At 43.6% G+C, this 25,661-nt stretch overlaps 1 protein-coding gene across 2 annotated transcripts in view; it reads right to left on the bottom strand.

The window, feature by feature from the left end:
• Window positions 1–25,661, bottom strand: part of RFFL (ring finger and FYVE like domain containing E3 ubiquitin protein ligase) — a 345,152-nt gene that overhangs the window by 219,620 nt on the left and 99,871 nt on the right. For both annotated transcript variants that reach the window (XM_069226760.1, XM_069226759.1), the window contains exon 2: window positions 12,988–13,060. The gene's annotated coding sequence lies outside the window, so the exon portion shown is untranslated. The remainder of the gene's footprint in view (window positions 1–12,987; window positions 13,061–25,661) is intronic.

Raw genomic sequence — 25,661 nt, 5'->3', positions numbered from 1 at the left:
ATTTAGCAAAAGTAAAGAACGTCATGTTTCACTTAAACCTAATGCAAGTACCAAGGGTAAGAAAAGAACCCACATAAACTAATAATGTAGATTAAACGGTACCTCCTTTGAAAATTCAAGAAGGAATTTTGAGACAGACACCATCAGTGCTGTATAACCCCATCAATAGAACATCATTCTGTTGAAGAACTCCCAGAAATGAAGCATAGGGTCACCAAATACCACATAAAAGTATAAGAGATACTTCTACATAGTAGCAATTATTAAGAAGAGGATTTTATAAAATAAGGTCAATAATATCCTGAGACTCCCATGGAGTAGCAAATATCAGAAGTTCCCTATAAGGGATGCTAAATCTCATGAATTTACGATATCATCAGTTAAATAAATAACACTTAAATAAGGGTCTAACAGTTCACGAGCTGAGCAGGCATACAAAATATACTCCACCTAGAGTAAGGTACATACCATGAAGGTATCAACTCTGGAGCTCAAGATCTTCTTCAGAGTAAAGAAAAATGTACAACACGTATGTCAGTTATCGTTAAGAATCAAAAAAGAAATAAACAGCTGAAGAGTTAACTGACAGACCTGAAGTGGAAAGTCACCACTTCTGCACCAATTAGTAAATAATAATAATGAAAGTTGCCTAACGTAGGACAGGGAACAAGGCAACAGTGCATTCACACAATACGAGCATACCACCAACTATAAAAGTAGAACTGAGTAGAAGCCCATTTTCAGAAAAGAAGAACACCTTGAATCAGTAGGTATCAAAACTCACATAGGGTCCCAAGGCAATACACGCCCCAGGAAAGGCAAAAAAAACAATAACCTGTCATTGACAGCATAAGAAAGAACAACAACTGCAGAAGGCAGGAACTCCCGACCGGGTGCCACCGTTGGGTGGAACAGGCATAGGACAGAAAAAACCCACAGGCACTGCAGACTCAGCCATCGACTCAACCGAGGAGTGGCGAGAGGGCACACGTGGAGTGGCTGGGGGATGCCACGACTTCAACCACTTGCTTTACTTACCACGTGAAGTCCATGGAGAATGGAGTCCACAAGAAACGTCTCCTGGAATGGGCCCGTGAACGGACCATAGTGCTAGCAGGAAACCGAGGTTGACGGGAAGCCTGGGAAATCTGTGACAGACGCACCACGAGAAGCTTCATATGGTGTTCCTGCAGCGCCTTTGGCCGAAGGTGACAACAAATGTCACACTCCACACAGTCCTGGTGCTCTCCCAGGCACTGCATACAAATAGAGTAGGGCTCCGTGGCCGACATTTGCCGTCCACAGGACACACAGGGCTTGAACCCTGAAGACATAGAATGAAAAACGCACACTGTATTGTTGACAAAAACGTCGAAGTAGGCCAAAAAGCACTGAAGAATCTCTGATGAAGATCTGCATTACAATCGCAGAAAAGAAGTCAGCGAGGTGGTTATGTGGACTCAGTCAACACCCCACACCCGGTGGATGACGTTCATATCCTGTGAACTACGTCACATCTGGTGAACGACATTGATACGGAATCGCGCGATGCCCTATTCCAAAGCACAGACGTACTATGGGGAAAAAAAATCCGGATCCAGTCTCGTGCCTGGGGAAGGATTCTAAAGTACAGTAAGGAATGTGCAGTTAAATGTATCTATCAGATAGTAAAATTCTAGATGCACCAATCACTCTACAAGAAATTGCTAAAGCTATTTTATCCTGAACAGCTGCTCAGCCAGATAGCTAGGATGCAATCCCGGCAGAATTTTAATAAAATGTTTAAGGAGATTTTATCCCCAAAATTAGTTTTGCTACTTCTGCATACTGAAAAGAAACGGGGGCCCGCCCGCTTCATGGTGTGAAACCTTTAATACTATCTTTATCAAAAAGTGCAAGGACCCACAACTCTGCTCATCATAGCGATTACCTTCAAGAATTAAGAATTGGGTGGATAATATGCAACATCGGTTTGTCTCCCAGACAGACACTATGGAGCATATAAATCTGCCCATCTTGGTTTTTGGTGTAGTTGGGACACTGTGGATCCCAGCTACTCTGATTATGTTAGATGCAGGAAAGGTATTCGGCATAGTGTTCTTGCAGTTCCTTGTGGAAAACATGTTAAGTATGGGATATGGATCACATATGCTAGACAGGAAGCAGGTTTTGGACAGCAAACTGCATGCTCAGGTGACATGCATGAGCATATTTCAGAGGTCATTTCCATAGATCGGGGACACAATAGGGATATCCTTCCTCAACAGTTCTATTTGCACTTTTCTTGGAGCTGTTTTCACAACACTTAAAGATATAAATTTATCTGAATCCACAGAAGATTAACTCTACGTATGTATGAGTACCGGCATACATACCTACGCAGATGATATTGCAGTTTTCACCTCCAGTCCTCAGGAGGCAATCAAGGTTTTGGAGATATACTTTAGCACCTTCAGCAAACTGTGGATACACTGAAAACTTGGAAAACTAAAATTTTATAATCATGCTGACCTCGTGGTAATGGACTGCATGTTAAACGTCTACATATCTTGGTGTTGAGCTGCCGACTAGAATCGATACAATAGCTACACTGAATTAAGATCCATTAATTGATAAAACTAAACAATGATTGGAGAGATGGAACAGACTACGCCTCAAAATCATAGGGTACTGTAACAATCAAGATGATTGTACTCCCTAGATTGTTATATCTTTTTAGAACGATATCTTTATAATATTTGGAATAGGTTCATATGGCAATATAAACTCCCTCTTCATGCACTCTGCCCTCTTCAGCTTCCCTTGCAGAAGAGAGGGTGGGCTCTCCCTATCCTTCAATTATATTTTTGGGGGAATTTGCAGATTGACTTGCTAAGATCTTATCTATTCAAGAAACATGGCCTCTTCAATCACTACATATGGACAGCTAGGCCTAAAATTGGTTTCAAGGAACCTTCTTACGTAAAGAATGCCCGCTTCAAGAGCTTATTAGTATTAGTCCATATATGGTCCAACTTCAAATCCAAGCTCTTCATTCTTGATATTGCCTATTATACAACTCTGTGGGACAATTAAAGTTAACAAATTTGGTTTCCAAGTTATTTCGGGTGAATTCAGGGATAATACAAGAAATGCAGGGATTTGGCCTAAGCAGAAAGTTTAGTATGTAGCTTGGGTTATTTTGTTGATCAGTTCAATAAAACCTCAGTGGTACTACATTTTACAGCAAAAGTACATGTTAGAAAGGTCTTCTGGCACACTCATTGACAGAACACAGCATCAAAGTTGTATAGTTTCCAAAGTGTTGTCACTACAACCAAAAACAGTTATCACATCACTTGGGGAACGGTGCGTGACACTAACAGGCACACAGGTACTCCAAGCTTCGGTAACAGCTTGCCACAGCAAGAGGTAGATACCTAAGTGGAACGTTTAGGTGCAGGTAACACAATGGAACAATTCAGCTGTTTGGGCTGATGAAAATAGTTCTTACAGAGTGTTGATAGGAAATACAATAGTGTCATTCATAACAGCCTAAACTGAAAAAAATAATCAAATCACTATCCTTGTTGCCACCAGACTGAAATGGGCTTGGGTATAACTGTTACACATCTGAAACTTAGAACTACTGAGAAGATCAGATTTTTTATTTATTTGGCTAATCAAAGATCCTATTGTTAAAAAAAAAAAAAAAAAAAAAAGAAGAGGTATCCTATTGATTTCTACTTGTAATATTGAAAAGATCCAGGTAGAAAACTGTGTATTGGAATGCTAGATGTGGTCATGTTAAAATGAGGTTATTCAAACCAAGCTTTACATTTGCTACCTCCCTATCCAAACAAAAACCATCCCAACCACTAAATGGCTTGAGTAGTCTAGTCAGCTAGTACCTGAAGTAAAATCAAATAGAAGGTTTGTCGAAAGAGGAAACCTCACAATGACAATAAACATGTGTTCTAACCTCACTCCAGAACCTATGAAGCCATCATCAAAAAGGCACAACGATTTCACTACTCAGGCCTTGTTGCAGACGCCACTTGGTCCTTTAATGAAAAACATAAAATGAGTAGTGAATTCTAAAACCATAAATGCAAAGTCTCAAAAGTTGACGCTCCCACAGGAACTACATGAATCTCTGCCTGACCATTTTATTAAAATTGCCAAAGGCCTGGAAGACATACTTTGAGAAGACAAATTAGGATAATATAATTGCCCAGTAACACCCCTAACTCATAAAACCAGCTGAAGCCAAATCTACTCCAATTTAACTCCCTATCCCCTGAGACTACAACAAAACCAGAAAAGTCCTTGGCTCAACTGCATCACCTAGCTTATGGATTTATTCAAGCACATCCTCCTCAAACGCACTGCTGCTATTCACAGCAACCACATCTTGGTGACTGAAACCTCCCCAGTAAACTCAAAGCCACTACCGAATATCCAATGGTCTGTTTCTATGCAAACTCATCTAAAGATCTACCTTCAATCAAATGTATGGATTCGTAAAATAACCTTTTGTTACAACTAACAAATGTGTTCCAGCCTGGCTGTGGCTGTGGTACTGACACAGCACTGACTACAATGTGGGATACTATAAAAACTACAATTGACTCAACTGAAGTTGCAGTAGTTCTATTTGCCAATTCAGATGTTTCACACTTTATCACCCTACACTTCTACATAGACATTATTTCAATAGATTGTCCTAAAATGGATTGCCTCGTACCTTAAAGGCACCTTTAGATATCTATATCTTCTCTTCTTTCCACCTATGAAATCCATGGATGGCACTCTGAGTCACTCTGGTCATGTAAAGTGTTCTTTTCTATGTATTAAAAAACAAGTTACTTACCTTCAGTAACGCTTTTTCTGGTGGATACACTAGCTACCTTTGGATTCCTCACCTTATGAATTCTCCCATGCGCCAGCATCTGATGGAAAATCTTCTTCCCAGCTCTCCACGTCGACGAGGACGTCAAAATTGCACGGCTCCACGCGACTCCATCTGATGTCACCATGCCAATAAGAGGTCCTCGCCGTTCTGACGTCCATTTCACCAATTTTTTACGTGCCTTTGAGGCGAACAGGTTAAAACCGACCTCACAATAGCTCAAATGAATACATAAAACCATAATAATGCAATAAAATTATAACAATCATTTATATATACACATAAATACCAAAAACTATGTACACATGTAAAACAAAAATCTTGGTATGACCAGACAGGCAATGGGGAGGCGGGTGGGACTGTGAGGAATCCACAGGTAGCTAGTGTATCCACCAGAAAAAGCGTTACCGAAGGTAAGTAACTTCTGATGGCTACAACTACCTGTGGATTGCTCACCTTATGAATAGAGTCTCAAAGCAGTACCGCACTCTGAGGTGGGAGCCTGTCTGGTTACAACAAGAAATTCTGCAATACAGATCGTGCAAAACGGCCGTCCCTCCTAACCTCCGAGTCCAAGCAATAATGCTTTGCGAAGGTGTGGAGGGACGCCCAAGTTGCTGCCTTGCAAATATCCACCACCAGAACCCCTCTAGCCAGGGCCGAAGTGGCAGACTTAGCCCTGGTTGAATGGGCTCTAATACCCTCCGGGGGAACCTTCTTTGCCAACGAGTAGCAAACCTTGATACAAAGAATGACCCACCTGGATATTGTTCTTTTATGGACCGCTCTGCGCTTCCTCTTTCCAATATTTCTCACGAATGGCTGATCTTCCAAGCAAAAGTCTTTTGTCCTCTCAATATAAAAACTGAGAGCCCTTCTGGTGTCCAAACAATGGAGCCTCTCTTCCTCCTTTGAGGGGTGAGGAGGAGGGTAGAAAGATAGAAGGGTAATGGTCTGCCCCATATGAAAAGGATTGCCAACCTTTGGTAGGAAAGCTGCCCTGGTTTTCAGCACCACTTTATCAGGAAAGAATAAAGTAAAGGGAGGCTTAACACAAAGAGCCTGAAGCTCACCAACACGCCTAGCCGATGTTATAGCTATCAGAAAAAATGTCTTAAGAACTAAAAATCTTAACGGGCAAGAATGCATGGTTCAAATGGTGAACCCATTAAAAAAGTTAAAACGAGATTCAGATCTCACGGAGGCATAAGAAAAGGAGTGGGAGGAAACTTTTTAGTTAAATCCTTTAATAACCTAATAATAGGCGATTTAAACAAGGAGGGCTGATGCGGAAGGCAAAGAAAGGCTGACTGTGCCGCCAAATAGCCCTTAACAGTAGCAACTGCACAACCCTTCTGTGCTAAAGCTAATGCAAACAACAGAACATCGGATAGCTGGGCCCTCAAAGGATCAATTTGCTTTTTTCCACACCAAGCCACAAATTTTGCCCACCTGCCGGCATAAAAGGTCTTAGTGGAGTGTTGCCTGGCTGATAAAATAATATCCACTACCTCTGGTGGGAGAGAGAAAGAACTCAGGTTGCCCCGTTCAATCTCCAGGCATGTAGGTGCAGGCTCTTTAGGTGGGGGTGTAGAACCTGCCCCTGTGACTGCACGAGGAGGTCTGCCCTGAGAGGGAGACTGAGCGGAGGGCACAGTGAGAGTTGGAGAAGGTCCGTGTACCACACCCTTCTTGGCCAATCCAGGGCTATTAAAATGACATGAGCCCGATCTTGGCGAATCTTCCTCAGAACCCGAGGAATCAAGGGTATGGGGGGAAATGCATAAAGCAACTGGTTGCACCAAGAGATATGAAACGCATCCCCCAAAGCTACTTGCACCGGATACTGGAGGCTGCAGAATGACTGGCAGTACGCGTTCTCCCGAGTGGCAAACAGATCTATCCTTGGAGAACCCCACATCTGAAAGATGTGTAGGACCAGATCCGGATGGAGACACCACTCGTGATCGGCTGAGAAATGTCGACTGAGAGTGTCGGCAAGTACGTTGAGCACCCCGGCCAGATGATTCGCTACCAAGCAAATCCGATGGTCCCGAATCTAGGACCAGAGTCGCAGAGCCTCTCTGCAGAGAAGGTACAACCCCACTCCTCCCTGCTTGTTTATATACCACATCGCAGCAGTGTTGTCCATCAGGACCTGAACTGACTGACCGCGAAGGGACGGGAGTAAGGCCTTGAGAGCCAGAAGTATTGCCCGCAATTCTAACAGACTGATAAGAAAAGTCTGTTCCACTGGAGATCAACGACCCTTGATCTCCAGGTCCCCCAGATCAGCTCCCCACCCTAGAGTGGAGGCATCCGTCATGACCGTGGCCACCGGAGGCAGCAGTGAAAACAGCCTTCCTTGAGAAAGGATGCCGTCCACAGCCCCCCCATTGTAGATCCGCTGCAGCGTCTCTGGAGATCGTTATCGACTCCTCGAGATCCCCTTTGTGTTGAAACCACTGCCTGCGGAGGCACCATTGGAGAGCCCTCATGTACCAACGTGCATGAGTGACCAACAGAATGCAAGAAGCAAACAGACCGAGCAGGCATAGGACCTTGAGGACTGGAACAACCACTCCATTTTGAAATGTTGGACTCAACGCCTGGATGTCTTGAATTCCCTGAGGCGGAGGATAGGCCCAATTCATTGTTGTATCCAGTACTGCCCCTATGAACAGGAAGTGCTGAGAGGGCTCCAGGTGAGACTTGGGCACGTTTATCGAAAAGCCTAGACTGAACAACAACTGAGTTGTCATTTGCAAGTGATGCAGCACGAGCTCTGGAGACTTGGCTTTGATCAATCAATCGTCCAGGTAATGGAATACCGATATTCCCTTCCTCCTGAGACTTGCTGCAACCACCGACATCACCTTTCTGAAGACCTGAGGTGCTAAAGAAAGACAAAACGGAAGAACCGCAAACCGACCCCACCACAAACCGGAGATATTTCCTGTGCGACTTGAGGGATATGAAAGTAAGCATCCTGCAACTCGACAGACACCATCCAATCCTCTCAGTTCAACGCCAAAGTACCTGTGCTAGAGTCAGCATCTTGATTTTTTCCTGTATGAGGAACCAATTCAAAATCCTCAGGTCTAGGATTGGTCTCAATCGACCATCCTTCTTGGGAATCAGGAAATATCTTGAATAACAACCCTGACCCCTTTCCTGCGCTGGAACCAACTCCACTGCACCTTTTGATAACAGGATTTGAACCTCCTGCTGAAATAATAGGAGATAGTCTTCTGAACAAAACGAGGGACGGGGAGGGATGGGAGGTGGAAATTCCTGAAAAGGGAGAGCATATCCTTTCCTCACAATGTTTAGAACCCAGGAGTATGATGTGATCAACTTCCACTCATGGAGAAAAAGATGTACTCTTCCCCTACAGGAGAAGTATGGCTGAAAATGGGCAGAAAACTAGGGCTGCTTCCCTTGTTGTTGTTCCCCAGAGGAAGAGGATGACGCAGGGTGCTGCTGGGTGGCTCCTCTTGTACTAACCCTCCCCCACCCCCTAAAGAATCTATAAGGGAGGCTGTTGGACTGTGGACTGGGGTCTCCCATGGTAAACGGCTCCACGCCCAAACCCCCTGAACCTCCGAAAGGACCTGAAAGGGGTAGTAGTAAAAGCCTGCAGACCCACAGACTTTGCTGTAGCCCTACTATCCTTAAAGCGCTCTAAGGCAACTTTAGCACCAAACAGTTTGTCCCCATCAAAAGGCAAGTCCAAGAGAGCAGTCTGGACACCCCGAGGAAAAGCCAGAGGACCTCAACCATGCATGCCTCCTGGTAGCAATAGAGGTACCCATTGCCCTGGCCACCGAATCTGTAGAATCCAGACCAGACTGGATTATCTGCTTTGCTGCGGCCTGAGCATCCAATGAAATTTCTCCAAATTGTCCTTGCACCTTCTGCAGTAGGTTTGGAACCATAACCCTAGCTGAATCCATCAGGGCGTACAAGTATCTACCTAACACACAGGTAGCATTTGCTGCTTTGAGGGCCATACCAAAAGAAGAAAAAGTCTTCTTCGCCGACTGCTCCATCCTCTTGGATTCCCTGCCCGATGGAATCACAGGGAATGAGCCTGGAGCAGACTGTGTGGAACAAGAGCCTTGAACAACCCGACTCTCCAGGTTAGGATGTTTCGACAAGAATCCCGGATCCCCAGGAGCTACCCTGTACCTCCTTGCCACAGATCTGTTGACAGCTGGTGACGACACAGGCTTCCTCCATACCTCTAAGATAGGCTCCGTAAGAGCATCATTAAACTGAAGCATTGGATCCGTCAAAGTAGAAGAAGGTCGTCGTCATGGTCACCTGAGGCTCCATCATCGGCGTCGACTGAAAGGGTGATGACACCGGCGCCGCAGGTCTAAAAGGCGATGTCATCGGTGCCATAGGTCTATGAGGCGACGTCATCGGCGCCGAACCGGCACCCTCAGCTGGATAGAAGGGCATGAACAGCGCTGCCTTGTAAGGAACCGGGGGAGCCCAATGAAAATGCTAAAGGACACGTGGGACCAGCCGGTGCACCAGCAAGGGCCATAGTATCAAACATAGAAAACATGGCATTTAAAAATGCCGCTGGATCCGCTCCCGGATCCGGGAAGGCAGGATATTGCTGGTCTCCATTCTGCACTTGTGCCTGTTGAGCATCCGAATCCTGTGCCACAGGTGAAAAACTAGGACTTTCTGGAGGCACGACCACTTCTAAGACCGACGGCGCCGGAGAAGCCTGATGGCTTTGAGGTTGTGGAGTCACAGTCGGACTAACCTCCCACGTCGCACACCACCATTGAGATGGAGACCTGGACCTTGAACGGCTCTGAGCCAAATGACGCCGAGTCATGACGACATCACCTCTTGTGCTTCTTCGACGAAGTGTGAGAAGACAACCTGTGATGGCTCTTATGTCCTTTTTTTGCCTTGGCCAAAAATAATTTCTTCCTTCAGAGCCTTTGGATTCATGCTCTTGCAAGATACACACTCCTCAACGTCATGCTCGGAGCTCAATCACCAAAGGCAATCATCATGAGGGTCAGTGACCGACATACGACCCGTGCACTCTCAACACGGCTTAAATTCAGACTTCCCTGGAGGAGACATTGTAACCAGAAACAAGCTTGTAACCAGAAACAAGATGGAACACCTTCAACAGTAGCGAGAGCTAGGAGAAAACTGTTAGCGTCAAAGGCACGGAAAAAAGGGAACTGGCGTCAGCACGCCGGCAAGGACCTCTTTTTGGCACAGTGACGTCAGACGGAGTCGCATGGAGCCGTGCGATTGCGACGTCCTCGTCGACGTGGAGAGCTGGGAAGAAAACTTTCAGTCGGATGCAGGTGCCTGGGAGAATTCATCAGGTGAGGAGTCTACAGGTAGTTGTATCCATCAGAAATGTTAAGTATGCAGTACACGCTAAAGCATGTTAACATAGTGTGTGCTTGCAAATTAAATAATGAATTTTGGGTGTGTTTAGGTAGGACAAGTAAAGCCTGAAACGCAGGATCTTTTTGCAAGCTGACGGACTATATTGCGAGAGTACTGTTGCCTCATTTTCTGTTCTATACTGTTTACAGTAAAACAAAAGTATGAAATTACTTTTTGACTACTAATCAGTAGCTGCAGATTTGAGCTCTGTAAACTGAATCTGTGACAAGCTGAAGCTTCTTAGGCTAACTAATATTTCTGCTATGTTTTGAGTCAAAAAAAGATTTGAGCTTTGCGTTGCAAACATGGCGAGCTGAGTGAATAAACCTCATCTGCCTCAGAGAAATCAAAAGAAAGGAAAGGTATAAAAACTTCCCCTGATTTGGGAGGGGCAGAATAAGAAACCATTTTCTGAGAGGCATGCAGGCATTTGGCAGACTGAACTGAAGTAGGTCTGGTACACAGGCATCAAGGAGCATTACATGAGTCAGCAGCAAAAAGAAACAATAATACTATAAAAGCATAGGGCAAATATGAAGTTTTAAACTAATTGCTTAGGCATATGTGGTACACAATGTTTCAGGTGTACATCTTATTTAAGCTGGTGATATTTGTAATTGCCGAGGTTTTAGTTTGGTAATGCTTATTTAACTTATTTGCAGATGAATGTCACATAACTAATACTAATTACTATAAAATACCAAAATGTGTTATGTGGATCGCTTCTGGGGTTTCAGTGTAGTCCCTTTTGCAAGAGCAAGAGAGTGTATGACAGGTGTGTCAGACTGAAACATCCCAGCACTGAAAATTCAGAGATAGGGGTGAAAAGTGTGTTTTAATTTTCTCCAGAAAGGTCAGTTTCCTTTGAGAGATAGAGAAATGTAGCCAAATTTGATCCCCCAAAAAGTGTGGTTCTCACAACATTCTTCTAATTTAATGTCACCTGCCACAGCTAACTGATGACAGGCAATTTATACTAAAGCTTGAACATCCATCAGATTTGGAGTTTTCCATTACAATAGAGCAGTTCATGGTACTGGACTTTTGCAAACTTTGATCACCTCTCAAAAACAAAATAATTAATTGCCATGCTAGTCCATCCTTTGACCATCCCACCCTTCAAGATGTCACAAACTGGTGAAAGCGCATCCTCCATCCAGAAGACAATCTCTCTGAATCCCATTTCCTGACTAAATAAAAAGCATCGCCAATCATCTGGAATTCCTGAGAGCTCTAAAGACCTAGCTCTTTCCATCAACACATTTAATAGATTTAGATGACTAAGTATTTAGTGTGAAAAGCGGGTATGCACAAATGCTGTATTGTCACACTCTTGATAACACCCAAACATCACACCCAACACTGCCAGTTTAGGACATATTACATCTAAAATCCTCCCAACCATTCCTTTCAAATTAGAGCATAAGTATTCAATATCAATCAGAGCACTTCCTGGCCTTAAGTGGGGTACGAAGCGCCAACCTAAATCTGCACTACAATACAATTATTCTTGCTTCATTTCTGCACCTAGCATGAGAAGTCATGAGGAATTTAGAGAATATCAGCATGCATGGTGGTCACTACTCGCATCTTAATCTAGAAAGGAGTGTCATGTCTGTGCCTTTAGAAAAGTGGTTGTCATTTGGATGATTACCACAGAGAACCCAGACTTTTAAGACAATCAGTGAGAGTGGAACCCTTGAGAAAACCACGCATGTATCTGGGGAAATTAGTGAGTAGGCATGTTGCATCTGCACCGCCAGTAAACAGTCTATAGGGAGAGTAGGGGAAAACGGACAAGCAATAAGACTGAAATGGAGAAAAGTGACTTAAAAAGAGACCAGCGCACAAGCAAAGAAAATGAGAAAGATGGCATGCAAAAGAGAGAGGAGGCTCTTTGTTAGGAGATCGCAAGATTAAAATGCAATCCCCGAGACAACTTGTTCGCTTAGACAGAAGGCCTCACACAACTTCCTTGAGTGTTCAAAATGTACCTAGGTCCCTGGTACGGTTTAAAACAAAAATCCTTCATTGTTTATTGCCGAGTAAGATGCTGTTGTTCGCACTGTCCTTGTTATTAAGTTAAAACAAATCAGATGGAGGATTCGATTAAAGGTTTAATGTTAGGAAATGTTGACACCAAGACACGTTTTTCAGAGGTTAGAAAAGGTTTAAGAACCACGCTTATGTCACTACGGTAAATTGCTTCTGTGTTTCTACACGAACACATGTGTGACATTGGTTGTGCTCTATTGAAAAACAGTAAATTTATTTAATATTTTCAAGAACTGTTTATTCAACACTTGCTATAAGGGAGTTATGCTTGCTGAGCCCTGTTACGAAGGTAATGAAAACATTAAGCACCCATTCGAAATGTACATATTACTTCATCCGGTAAGTGACAAACATCTGAGAAAGTCCCAAGTAATTGAACTACTAGATAGTGTTGCAGAGGACATGACTCCGCAGCCACTCCCCAAGCACATCAGATACATTTACTTCCACACCCTTTCCTTACACAGCAGGCTGCATGGCACACCTACAAGTGAAAGCACAGGATATAATTCCACACATTTCTGAAAACTGCAGATTATCAAATGGAAACACCCTCTTGCAAACAAAACGATATGAAAACTTCTCCGTTTGCAATTTCTACTTACTCCTTAGTGAATGCCAATTAGAATCCCCAGTAACTTTACTTGCTGCATCTCTTGTGATCCAATTTAATGGGACCTGAAAGGAATGAAACACAAAAACGATTAATGATTCCTCAACGAGTATTTGTAAATCCTTACTTGACACTTAATTTATCCTAGGTGATGACAAAGAAAAATCAACACCACATTAAGAATTCACATTTTGAACAAGCATTGTCAAAGCTAACAGGTATTGCCTTGTTTGCCTATTGGCTTTGCCATTGTTTTCTGACGATTAAAGAAAACCAAAAAGCGAGAAAAGGTGCAAAGACGTGGCTGCATAATTTTGTAGGCGTCCACATGTATAATGATGCATGCATGTACATATGGAATAACTTAGACCATTTTCTTTATTTCGCCAATCCAAAGTGGTGAATGCCACTTAGATCAGGAAATAGTTTTTTGGATCATGGGGCGACTAGCAAGCAAATGGCAGTTTGCAGACCCTCCCAAATAAGTAAAATTAACATATTTATTTCAAGGACTGTGATAGGTGGGCAATGAAGAAGCGGTTCGGTGGGGGGTAGATGAAGTGGAAGCTACAGGGCTACGAGTATAGGGGAGTAAACAGTATACAAGAGAGAGCAAGAAAACACACACACTCTTAAAGAGTGTTTCATGAAAAAATGAAAAAGTAGTTCCCTAAATGTGAGCAGTGGAAGGATCCCAGTTTTGTGGATGGGTCTACTGTCTATGACAAGAAAAGCTCCTAAAATATACCACAGAGAGATCAAGATTTCTGCGTTGTAAAATACCCATTTGGGCGATGTGGGTAGCTGCAGTATTTGGGCCCAGGCTTGCCTCCATCCAGGTAAAACCTACTAACCCAGACATTACTGAAAACTAGTCACACAGCGGAACCCAGGGTGGAGTAACTTGGGTGGAACCCACAGCAATGTATTTCCAAGAATGTCCTTCAAACCTTCGTCTTTGGCTACAATCACACATTTCCCTCACATTTCTGTGAGAAAAAGATCGTGAACCTGCTTCTATCTACACAATTTCTATCACAGACTGTTCCCTCACTTTTCTCAGAAAAACACTGTGACCCACTTGTGTGGCAGGACCTATCGCCAGCAACAGAAATAGATGAAAACTGTGACCATATAAAGTCAACGTGGTCTTCGCACAGTCTCTTGTTAGGGTAATCAACCCAGGGGAACGACCTGAAGCCTGAACAGTGCAGTCATCCACCATGGCAAATGAGAAGAATTTAGGATTTACCCCCTCTCTGTGGATAAATATGTTAAAACTATGCCCAAAAGAACCCAAACCCCAAATTCCTGTTGCTTGCCATGAGGATGCTTTAGGTCACTGGACGGTGGAAAGAATAATATTGGGTGAGTCAGCCCGAATACCTATTAGAAAATAAGAAATAAATAAACACACACATCCCTTGAAAGTAGACAGTAGGGGGCCTTTTTGGGTAGGGTCATGGACCAGTGCCAAGGTATCCACCCCTTACTTTTTCCTTCGGTTTTCCTTGGTGTGTAGTGGGCCTTCGATCCTCTGTGGAAGGCAAGGGAGACTGGTGGCAAACGCTCAATTGCCCCCCAAAGGGGTAGAAATACCTCATTTTGGGGTGGTGATACCCCTTCCTGGTGTCTACGGAATGGATCCTGGACTGGGGATTGCACTCCTGCGGTGATCCCTAAGCAGCAATCCACTAGGGAAAGGTACAGCTGAAAAAGGCAACATGTTCCTCCTTTTCAACTGTCCCTTTCCCCGCACCAGTTGGTGCTCACAGGGAGGTTACAGCTCCCCCCCCCCCCCACTACATGGAGTACTGTTGAAAGTGAAAGTAGTCAGTGCCTGGTTTCACTTTTGTCATTGCGACGTCAGTGCACTACGCGCTGCACATCTAAGTGACATAAAAAATATCAGGATCCTGGGAAAGCTCCTCCCTCGTGCTTTTAACACTGCTCATGTCAACTACAGGTAATATGCTTCACAAGAACGCACTACAGAGAAAGTACACTTGACAAGAACACTTCATTAGGTGCACCAAAGAGGTATATGTGACAGAACAGTTTGAAATAAATAACCAAATAAAGGTTTATTTTTATCTAATTTCAGTGGAATTAAAGTTTATACTTTCAGCAACGCAGTGGGAGGAGATAGCACTCTAAGGCAGCGAAACGTCAAACCCATTAGATGAAGCTTACACAATGAGCTGGACTCTTGTTTGCACAAATTGAGATGGAGCTCCTGCTGTGCTCCCTTTTTGGGGTTTGGGATGCTTATAACCCTATTGCCTTTACCTGCATGGCAATAACCACTGATAATTACAGTATTTTTTCCTCAACTGAAATTTAGTAATGCAAGCCTAGTTTTGTAGACCTGGAGCCTCTGGGACTAATGGTATGATCCTAACAGGTAAAGATCAAGAACAATAATGGCAGTTAGTGCCTTGACTGTGAAAGTATCTCTCTTGGATGAGTGAGGGCATTTTTGCAGGTGAACAGATGAGCCATATTCATTCAAATGGGCAATCAATTACCTCAAATGTTTTGATGGAGGGTTTCATGCTATTGCAACGATGACTAAACAGTCTTTTAACTCATAATTCAGTTCAAGAGGTACTACTTTCACTAACGTAAGTCTGAAATGTCCCTTGAAGATATGCGAGAATATCACAACTCTGGAGATATTCTTGCCAGTATCACAATCCTCCCCAACCGTACTACTACTCCTGGAACAGGGAGCAGCTAACCTATTGGTCGTCTATAACACTTGCAAATGAAGTCCACCATCAACGCATGCACTGGTCTTATTTGGATCTACGGATGGGGACTGAGGTGAATGTTCTATTATTCGAACGCTCAATAAGCAGGACAAAAAGGTACATGGCCACTAAATCAAAGAGGCAATATAAGTCCAGTGATGGTCATCCACTGTCACACAACAATTCTACAAAACATTGCAAAAATGTAGTAGGTTGCACCACCATTAACGATATGAAAAACAGTAAAAAAATAAAAGATATATATATATATATATATATATATATATATATAAATATATAAAATGTCACTTACCCAGTGTACATCTTTTCGTGGCATGTTCTGCTGCAGAGTCACATGCTATGCACAGGTCCTGCCATCTAGTGTTGGGCTCGGAGTGTTACAAGTTGTTTTTCTTCTAAAGTCTTTTCGAGTCACGGGACCGAGTGACTCCTCCTTTTCGGCTCCATTGCGCATGGGCATCGACTCCATCTTAGATTGTTTTCCCGCAGAGGGTAAGGTAGGAGTGATAGAGTGTAAATAGAGAGATGTCCAAGCAATGGAATAGAGATGTATCTACAAAGTTTAAATAAAGGAATGTTTATATACATATGTACACATTTTAATTATAACTTAAATGGCTACAGGCTCCTGGGGATGAGGGAGGGCGCATGTGAATCTGCAGTGGAACATGCCACGAACAGATGTACACTGGGTAAGTGACATTTTCCGTTCAGTGGCATGTGTAGCTGCAGATACACATGCTATGCATAGACTACAAAGCAGTATTCCTCCCCAAAGCGGTGGTCAGCCTGTAGGAGTTGAAGTTGTCTGAAATAATGTTCTTAGTACAGCCTGTCCTACTGTGGCTTGTTGTGTTGCTAACGCATCTACACAGTAATGCTTGGTAAAAGTATGCGGTGTGGACCAAGTGGCTGCCTTACAAATCTCTGTCATTGGAATGTTTCCCAGAAAGGCCATTGTTGCTCCTTTCTTTCTAGTAGAGTGTGCCTTTGGTGTAATGAGAGGTTGTCTTTTAGCATTCAGATAACAAGTTTGTATACATTTCACTATCCATCTGGCTATGCCTTGTTTGGATATAGGGTTACCAGTATGGGGTTTTTGGAATGCGACGAACAACTGTTTAGTCTTACGAAATGCTTTTGTTCTGTCGATGTAATACATTAGAGCTCTTTTTATATCTAATGTATGCAGTGCTCTTAATGCCACTGAGTCTGGCTGTGGGAAGAAGACTGGGAGCTCCACTGTTTGGTTTAAATGAAATGGTGAGATGACTTTTGGTAGAAATGTTGGGTTTGTAAGGAGTACAACTGTTTGTGTACTTGTATAAAGGGTTCTTCAATAGTGAAAGCCTGTATTTCACTAACTCTTCGTAATGAAGTGATTGCCACCAGAAATGGTACTTTCCAAGTTAAGAATTGGATCTGACAAGAGTGCATGGGTTCAAATGGTGGACCCATGAGTCGTGTAAGTACAATGTTAAGATTCCATGAGGGTACTGGTGGAGTTCTTGGAGGTATGATTTGTTTTAGGCCCTCCATGAAGGCTTTAATGACTGGTATCCTAAATAGGGATTTTGTCGGTTTATTTTGCAAATAAGCAGAAATTGCAGTGAGATGTATTCTGATGGATGAAAAAGCAAGATTTGCTTTTTGTAGGTGGAGTAAATAACCTACGATGCCTTGTATGGACGCATCCAAAGGTGTTCTATGTTTTGCTTGGCAATAGAAAACAAATATTTTCCATTTGTTAGCATAACACTGCCTGGTGGTAGGTTTTCTTGCCTGTTTAATGACTTCCATACACTCTGTTGGAAGATTCAGATAGCCAAACTCTAAGATTTCAGGAGCCAGATTGCTAGATTGAGCATCGCTGGATTGGGGTGTCTGATCTGTTGTTTGTGTTGCGTCAACAGATCTGGCCTGTTTGGGAGCTTGACGTGTGGTACTATTGACAGGTCCAACAGTGTGGTGTTCCATAGTTGGCGTGCCCACGTTGGTGCTATAAGTATTAGTTTGAGTTTGTTTTTACATAGGTTGTTGACTAAAAATGGAATGAGTGGGAGAGGGGGAAAAGCATAAGCAAATATCCCTGACCAGTTGATCCATTGAGCATTGCCCTTGGACTGAGGGTGTGGGTACCTGGACACAAAGGTTTGGCATTTTGCGTTTTGGTTTGTGGCAAACAGATCTATGTCTGGTGTCCCCCACTGACGAAAGTGTTTGTGTAGTACCTGGGGATGTATTTCCCCACTCGTGAGTTTGCTTGTGATCTCGACTGAGGTTGTCTGCTAACTGATTGTGAATCACTGGAATGTATTGAGCTATCAGGTGAATGTTGTTGTGAATTGCCCAATGCCAAATTTGTTGTGCTAGGAGGAAAAGTTGTGATGAGTGTGTTCCGCCTTGCTTGTTTAAGTAGTACATTGCTGTCATATTGTCTGTTATGACTAGAATGTGTTTGTGAGCCAGAAGAGGTTGAAAGGCTCTTAGTGCTAGAGAGACTGCTAGCAGTTCTAAGTGATTTATGTGTAGCTGCTTTTGCTTGCTGTCCCACTGTCCCTGAATATTGTGATTGTTGAGGTGTGCTCCCCAGCCAATCATTGATGCATCCGTTGTGAGAATGGCGTGAGGCACAGGTTCTTGAAAAGGCCGCCCTTTGTTTAAATTTGTGGGATTCCACCACTGAAACGACTAGTGTGTTTGGCTGTCTATCAACACTAGATCTTGGAGATGACCCTGTGCCTGCGACCATTGTTTTGCAAGGCACTGTTGTAAGGGCTGCATGTGTAATCGGGCATTTGGGATAATTGCAATGGATGATGCCATCATGCCTATGAGTTTCATCACAAAACGGACAGTGTAGTGCTGATTTGGCTGTATTTTCGCCAACATGGTGTGGAATGATTGCACCCTTTGTGGGCTTGGACTTGCAAGCGCCTTTTGAGTGTAGCTCCCAAGTACTGCTGAATTTGCGATGGTTGCAGGTGTGATTTTTGATAATTTAATTTATCGAAAACCCTAGTGTGTGTAGGGTATCTATTACATAACGTGTGTGATGTTGACACTGTTTTTGAGTGTTGGCTTTTATTAGCCAATCGTCGAGCTATGGGAATACATGCATATGTTGTCTCCTTATGTATGCTGCTACTACAGCAAGGCATTTTGTAAAGACTCTGGGGGCTGCTGTTATCCCGAAGAGTAATACTTTGAATTGGTAATGTTCTCCTTGTATAACAAACCTGAGGTATTTTCTGTAAACTGGATGGATGGGTATGTGAAAATACGCATCTTTTAACTCCAGTGTTGACATGTATTCTTCCCGTTGCAGCAACAGGACTACATCTTGTAGTGTCACCATGTGGAAGTGTTCTGATCGAATGTAGAGGTTGAGAGTTCTAAGATCTAATATTGGTCTTAGCGTTTTGTCTTTTTTGGGAATGAGGAAGTACAGGGAATAAACCCCTGTTCCTTTTTGATGATGAAGCACTAGTTCTATGGCTTGTTTGAGCAATAGTGCCTGCATCTCTGTTTGTAACATTGCAAGATGCTGCGCTGAAAGTTTGTGCGCTTTTGGGGAATGTCCGGAGGAAACTGTGTGAATTCTATGCAGTAACCATGTTGGATAATGGATAGTACCCATGTGTCTGTTGTGATGTTTAACCATTGCTCGTGGAACATGTTCAGTCTTCCTCCCACAGGGGATGTGTGATGACAAAGTCACTGTTTGTTGTTAGTGGCTTGCTTTGAGGATTGGAATTTTCACCTAGCTTTGGGAAATTGCCCTCTGTAGGATCCTCGAAATCCCCCTCTTTGATATTGTTTGGTATGAGGGCTTAGATTGTGAGGTGGATGGCTCGGAAGCCTGTGGCCTGAAGCCTCCTCTATACTGAGGCTTACGAAATGTCCCTCTGTATTGGGATGAATAAAGCGCTCCCAACGCTTTAGCAGTGTCAGCATCTTTTTTTCATTTTATCTATGGCTGTGTCCACCTGTGTGCCGAATAACTGCTGTTGATTGAAGGGCATGTTGAGGACAGCATGTTGGATTTTACGTTTAAAACCTGATGATCTGAGCCATGCATGCCGCCTAATAGTGACTGCCATATTTATGGTCCTTGCGGCTGTATCAGCAGAGTCTGGCGCTGATCTTATCTGATTATTTGTTATCCCCTGTCCCTCCTCTACTACCTGCTGAGCTCTCTTTTGGTGTTCCTTGGGGAGATGTTGAATAATGTCCTTCATCTCATCCCAATGAGCTCTGTCGTATCTAGCGAGGAGGGCCTGTGAGTTCACTATGCGCTACTGATTGGCTGCTTGTGACGCTACCCTTTTTCCTGCCGCATCAAACTTTTTACTTTCCTTATCTGGTGGGGGTGCATCTCCAGAAGACTGCGAGTTAGCTCTTTTCCTCGCCGTGCTGGCCACTACTGAATCTGGGGGCAGCTGTTGCGTGATATACACTGGGTCTGAAGGTGGTGGTTTGTATTTTATTTCTACCCTTGGGGTTATAGCTCTTCCCTTAACCGGCTCCTGGAATATCTGTTGGGCATGTTTGAGCATACCAGGGAGCATGGGTAGGCTTTGGTATGTGGCGTGTGTTGAGGACAATGTATTGAATAGAAAGTCGTCCTCGAGTGGTTCCGTGTGCATGCTTACATTGTGGAAAGCTGCTGCCCTAGCCAAAATTTGTGTGTAGGAGGTGTTATCCTCAGGTGGAGAGGGCTTAGATGGATAGCACTCTGGGCTGTTGTCAGACACAGGGTCATCATAAAGATCCCATGGATCTGTGTCTTGATGTGACTGCATAGTGTGTGTAGGAGACTGTGCAGTGGGTGTAGCAGGTGGAGAGACAGTTTGTTGAGGAGAGTGAGGAGGAGACTGGAGAGGAGAAAACTTGCAAGGCAGAGATTTCTCTCTTGGCACTTTAGCCTTTGGCTGATCAGTGTCCAAACATCCATGGAAGGCCAGTTTTCTTTTCATTTTGAGGAGAGGTGCTGTGAGGATCTTGCCAGTATCCTTGTGCATCTGTATCCTGGCTTGTCTGTCATCGAAATCCTCCATTTGTTGTAGCTCTTCCTCAAATCTATGGCTTTATTTAAGTTGTTTCGTAAGTCCATGCTCCTCTGTGTACGACTGTTTTTTCGGCTCCGAAGCCGGTTTCTTCGGCACCGAAAGGCCCGGGGAGGTAGTTGGCCTCGGTTCCGAAAGGGACTTTCGGGGTCTTGACTCGATGGGTCGGTGCCGTATGGTTTCGGAGCCTTTGTCTCAACTCGAGTGGAGAAGACTTTGGTGCGGGTGTGGCCTTTTTCGGTGCCGAAGGTGTTACTTGGTCACTGCTTGATTTTTTACGGGGGGAGCCATGGCCTTCTGGCAGTGGCGTCCCGAGGCATTCTGTTTGGTCTTGGTCTGGGTCGGGGCAAGCGTACTCACATGCTGGCCCGCTGTCGGTGGTCAGTCGACGTCGGATTCCTCCGAATCGGAACCTTGAACGGAGATGGCAGTGTGGATCATCTCCTCTTCTTCCGCGTCGAGGTGTTCAGTGCTCTTGGACGCCATCTGTAGCCTTCTCACCCTTCGATCGCTCAAGGTCTTTTTGGAACGGAAGGATCTGCAGGCCTCACAAGTATCCTCTTGGTGATCTGGAGACAAATACAGATTGCAGACCCGATGTTGATCTGTGTAGGGATACTTGGTGTGGCACTGAGGGCAGAAACGGAACAGGGTCCGGTCCATGAGGCCTCGACGCTTCTTGCGGTTGGGCCGACCAGGCCCAAGCTGGGCGCGGGTGCCCCGAAGGGCAACCGAAGATGTGTGTCCACCGGTACCGAGGTGTCGCGGCAAGATGGGTCGCGATCGAGAACAATACCGACGATTTTCAATGGATTATCAGTTTATCCGACTCGAACAACCGGAGTGAAGAGGAACACGCCCAAACCCGATGGCAGAAAGAAAACAATCTAAGATGGAGTCGATGCCCATGCGCAATGGAGCCGAAAAGGAGGAGTCACTCGGTCCCGCGACTCGAAAAGTCTTCTTTGAAGAAAAACAACTTGTAACACTCCGAGCCCAACACTAGATGGCAGGACTTGTGCATAGCATTTGTATCTGCAGCTACACATGCCACCGAACATATATATATTATATATTGCTTTTAGAAAAAAAGAAAGTTTTGAAGAGCAAAAAAAGAGAAATAAAAGCTTCACGCATTTATACAGGCAACAAAAAAGGCACAATTCCAATCAGTGCTCTGGACGTAAAACTATGACATTTAAGGTGAAGCACACCATAATGGCACAATCATGGTTGAGTGCAAGATACAAGTGTGTTGGCCTCCTCTTCCATCTTCCGGCTTTTCTTTCCAGCAGATTTATTGATGCCGTGGACACCCTTGATTAGCACTATCAATGTTTGGAAATGCAAAATATACACAGACCACTAAAATATACAAAGGAGGCAACGTACTCCCTACTCTGGTAAAGGTAGCAAAAGTAGTGTGTTGTGCATGTTTGATCACGGAAAAACAAATGCAAATGTACTATTACCATAAAATACAGACTTTACTTTTACTGGCAGTTCAATATTTGCACTGAATGCTTGAACGATTTCTAAAATTAGAATGTAATGGGAGTTAAAAAGTATCTTGATAAAAAAACAATAGAAAGCCCAAAGACAATTAGATAACAAAGACATAACATTTAAAGTTGATAAGAAGTGTAACTAAAGCGTTTGAGAGATAAGCTCGCGTTCTTTTCGCATCCATACCTATGCTCACGCAGTAAACATCAATTACAATAGCTGATTTATTAATTGATATTTAGAATTGTCAATGCTGCTAAGGAAACGAACCCAGTCATTAAAAAGAAGATGAAAACTATTCTCTACCAGCATCACAAAGGCCACTGTGTATAAGAGGGAACAACCACTAATAACCATTGGCAAAGCCAATAATTCTGGGTTTAATGAACAAGTCACTTAGCTTTGGTAATGCTCTTTCACATGGATATTCTAACCACAGGGGTCTCACCTTAGAATATTCTCCAGGCATCAAAATGGATCCGGAGCAATTTTTTGCAGTATTACTGAGTCAATAGGTGGCTATGTGAAGTTCCACACTGCAACAAAAGTGACTGAGCAGAGCTGCATATAAGCACACCACTCCTGTTTGCAAATATTCTTGTCTTTCCCCATTCTGCACCATCAGACTTACAGTGTGAACAATTGTTACTAACAGTATGCAGATTACTAGCTTGGGACATTTTAACATGTTAAAAAGGAGCCACTTCACAGAACTGGAGACAGGAAGGAAGTGAGTAATCTGTGGTTAAACACATCATCCATCGGAAAGAGTGTTACAGAAGTTAAAGTAACTTGTTGTTCTGATGGATACTTCTAACTGCAGATTCCTCACCTTAGAATAAATACCAACATCAACAAGGCCAAGCTGGAGGGTTTGAAGAGTGGGCTCAAACTAAAAAGTGTTGCAGAACCAGACAGGAGAAGTGTCCTTCCCATCAGACCCTGCTATTCAGGCAGCAGTGCAATGCCCATGTTGCAATCTGATAGATATCAAGGAAAGTCACTCTTTGTGCCAATGCCATTGTAGCGGTATTGGCAATAGTGGAATGGTCTCTCAGATCTTCAGGGGATTGCTTCTTGGCCAATGTGTAGCAAATCATAATGCAGAGGGCTATCCACCGCAGTAGGGTGCTCTTCTGTATCGCTGTCACTTTCATTGCTAGCAGAAGCGAATAAAACGTTAATTGTCCACTCCATGGCCCTTGGTACAATGTTTGTAAAAGCTTTATGCCCTTTTAGGTTCCAACCAGTGAAGCCTATTCTCCTCTTTCGAGGGGCAAGGAGGAGCAAAGAACACTGCTTGAGCCATGGATTTTCCAATGTAAAAGAGCCATGAATTTCTGCAAAATAGTGTCCTCAGCAATAATTTGTCCGGAAAAAAAATGTTGTGTAGATTGGTTCCACTGACAGTGCCTGCAATTCATCCACACAATCTGGCATAGTCACAATCAGTAAGACAGTCTTCATGACCAGGAGTCACAGTGAGCAGCTATGCATAAGCTCAAAAAGAGTACACATGAGGAATGTCCAGAACAATTTAAGGTCCCACTGTGGCCTCACAAACTGCCTTGGAGGAAATGTGTCAAACCTTAAATCACATCACAACAGGCAATCTGAATAAGAAAAGTTGGTCTGGCAAATGCAGAAAGAAAGAAAGGCCCCAAAAATAACCATTTACAGTACCCATTGCAAGGCCTTGGTGGGCTAAAGACAAACAAAAGAGCATCCAACAGTTCAGCCAGTAAGAGATCAGTGAGCTGAGCCCAAGAGCAGGCATCTAATCTGTCCAATCACTGGGAAATACTGGAGTATGGGGAGGGGAATCTCGTGGCGAGGATGACAACTGCCACTTCAGACAGCAAATCGAAAGCAGTTAATGGCTGCCGCTAAATCTACATGCATGAAGCTAAATTCGAATTGGGTCCGGAGCCCAAGCACCAAAGGCAAACCCATGTCAGGTCCTTGACCGACATCTGCTTCCTGCAGTTGCAGCACAGCTTGGGTCATATTGTTTTCGGAGTGTGGGAACATCTTCCCCTAGGACATTGTGGAAAAGTTTTGGAGTTGTGAGAAAGTTGACAATGTCACAAGCGGGGTTCCAGATCAGACTAAGAAGGTGGGTGCCGAAAGAAAGAAATTGACATCCAGGGACAGAGGTTGCGTTTATATGCAGCTCCACTCCATCACTTCCAGGATGAGCCATACAATGCCACGTAGCGGTGCATGGGATCACCGCTACAAAGTTCTCTGGATCCAGTCTCAAGGATATTCTAAGAGGATGAATCTGTGATAAAAAGCATCCATTAGAAATGCTAACACATGCAGTGTTAGCACATTAGAGAAAGACATTGTAGGAAATGAGCATGAGTGGACAGAGAAGGCTAAATTTGCAGAGTAGTCCCTCGTGTAGTTCAATGCATGCGGTGGAGTGGAGGCAGAATGTTATACCCAAAAAGGCAACAGCATAAAATTTGAAATTAATACTCTACTGGGCTCATCCAACAAATGACTGACAAAATAAAAGCCAATGGCTGAAAGAAGTGTATGTAATAAAGATAATGCTGTAGGTGTGGAACCAAAGCCCATTCCATGTATATTGTTGGCAACAGGTCTGAATAACAACTGAATTCAATACACATACTTCACGACGACTAGGTCTAAATGTCGTCACATAATAGGGACCGCTTCTGTACTTTAGAAACATCAATGTCCAACATGTTAAACATGCTAATCTGGCCAATTAAATAACTACTGGGGCATTTTCTTTTGCCTAAAGTTTGAAGTTGTAGCTATTAAAAATACCAAAGCATGTATACACAATTGATAAACAGTTCAGCCATGACTAATTGCAAGCTATTGCTACTTGATGTGTTTTTTTAATTGTGCAAGGGTCTACCTGTGTTGAAGTGCTGGAAAGTTGAACGAGCCGGAAAGGGATGTTGGTTGATTGAATGGGAGTGTATTGTGCGAGGTATCGTAATATTAATAACAGATTCAACTTAAAAATGTTGTAAGTGGTAGGTGAAGCGAGAATGTAGTGTAAAATGGAACAATGACAGGTGGGAAGAGCAGAAGTACACTATTGGTAGGTAGTGTGAAATGGGAAGTAAACCGTACAAGGATGAACATTACAGGAGTCGATTATTAGAAGTAGTGGTAAACAGTACGTAGGGAGTGGGTATTGTATGCTCACAGGTGGGGAAGGCAGGGTGTATTAAGAAGTACTGTGGCGTGGGGAATTAATAAGGAAAACAAGCACTGGCTATGGCAATAGGTTTTGTTTTAAATGTATGTTGTATGGTAACGTGAAGCATTAC

The sequence above is a fragment of the Pleurodeles waltl genome, chromosome 3_2 (genome assembly GCF_031143425.1).
Source record: "Pleurodeles waltl isolate 20211129_DDA chromosome 3_2, aPleWal1.hap1.20221129, whole genome shotgun sequence".
In the NCBI taxonomy this organism is placed as follows: domain Eukaryota; kingdom Metazoa; phylum Chordata; class Amphibia; order Caudata; family Salamandridae; genus Pleurodeles; species Pleurodeles waltl.
Note: the sequence above shows the minus strand (reverse complement) of the source record. Positions and strands in the feature narration are given on the sequence as shown.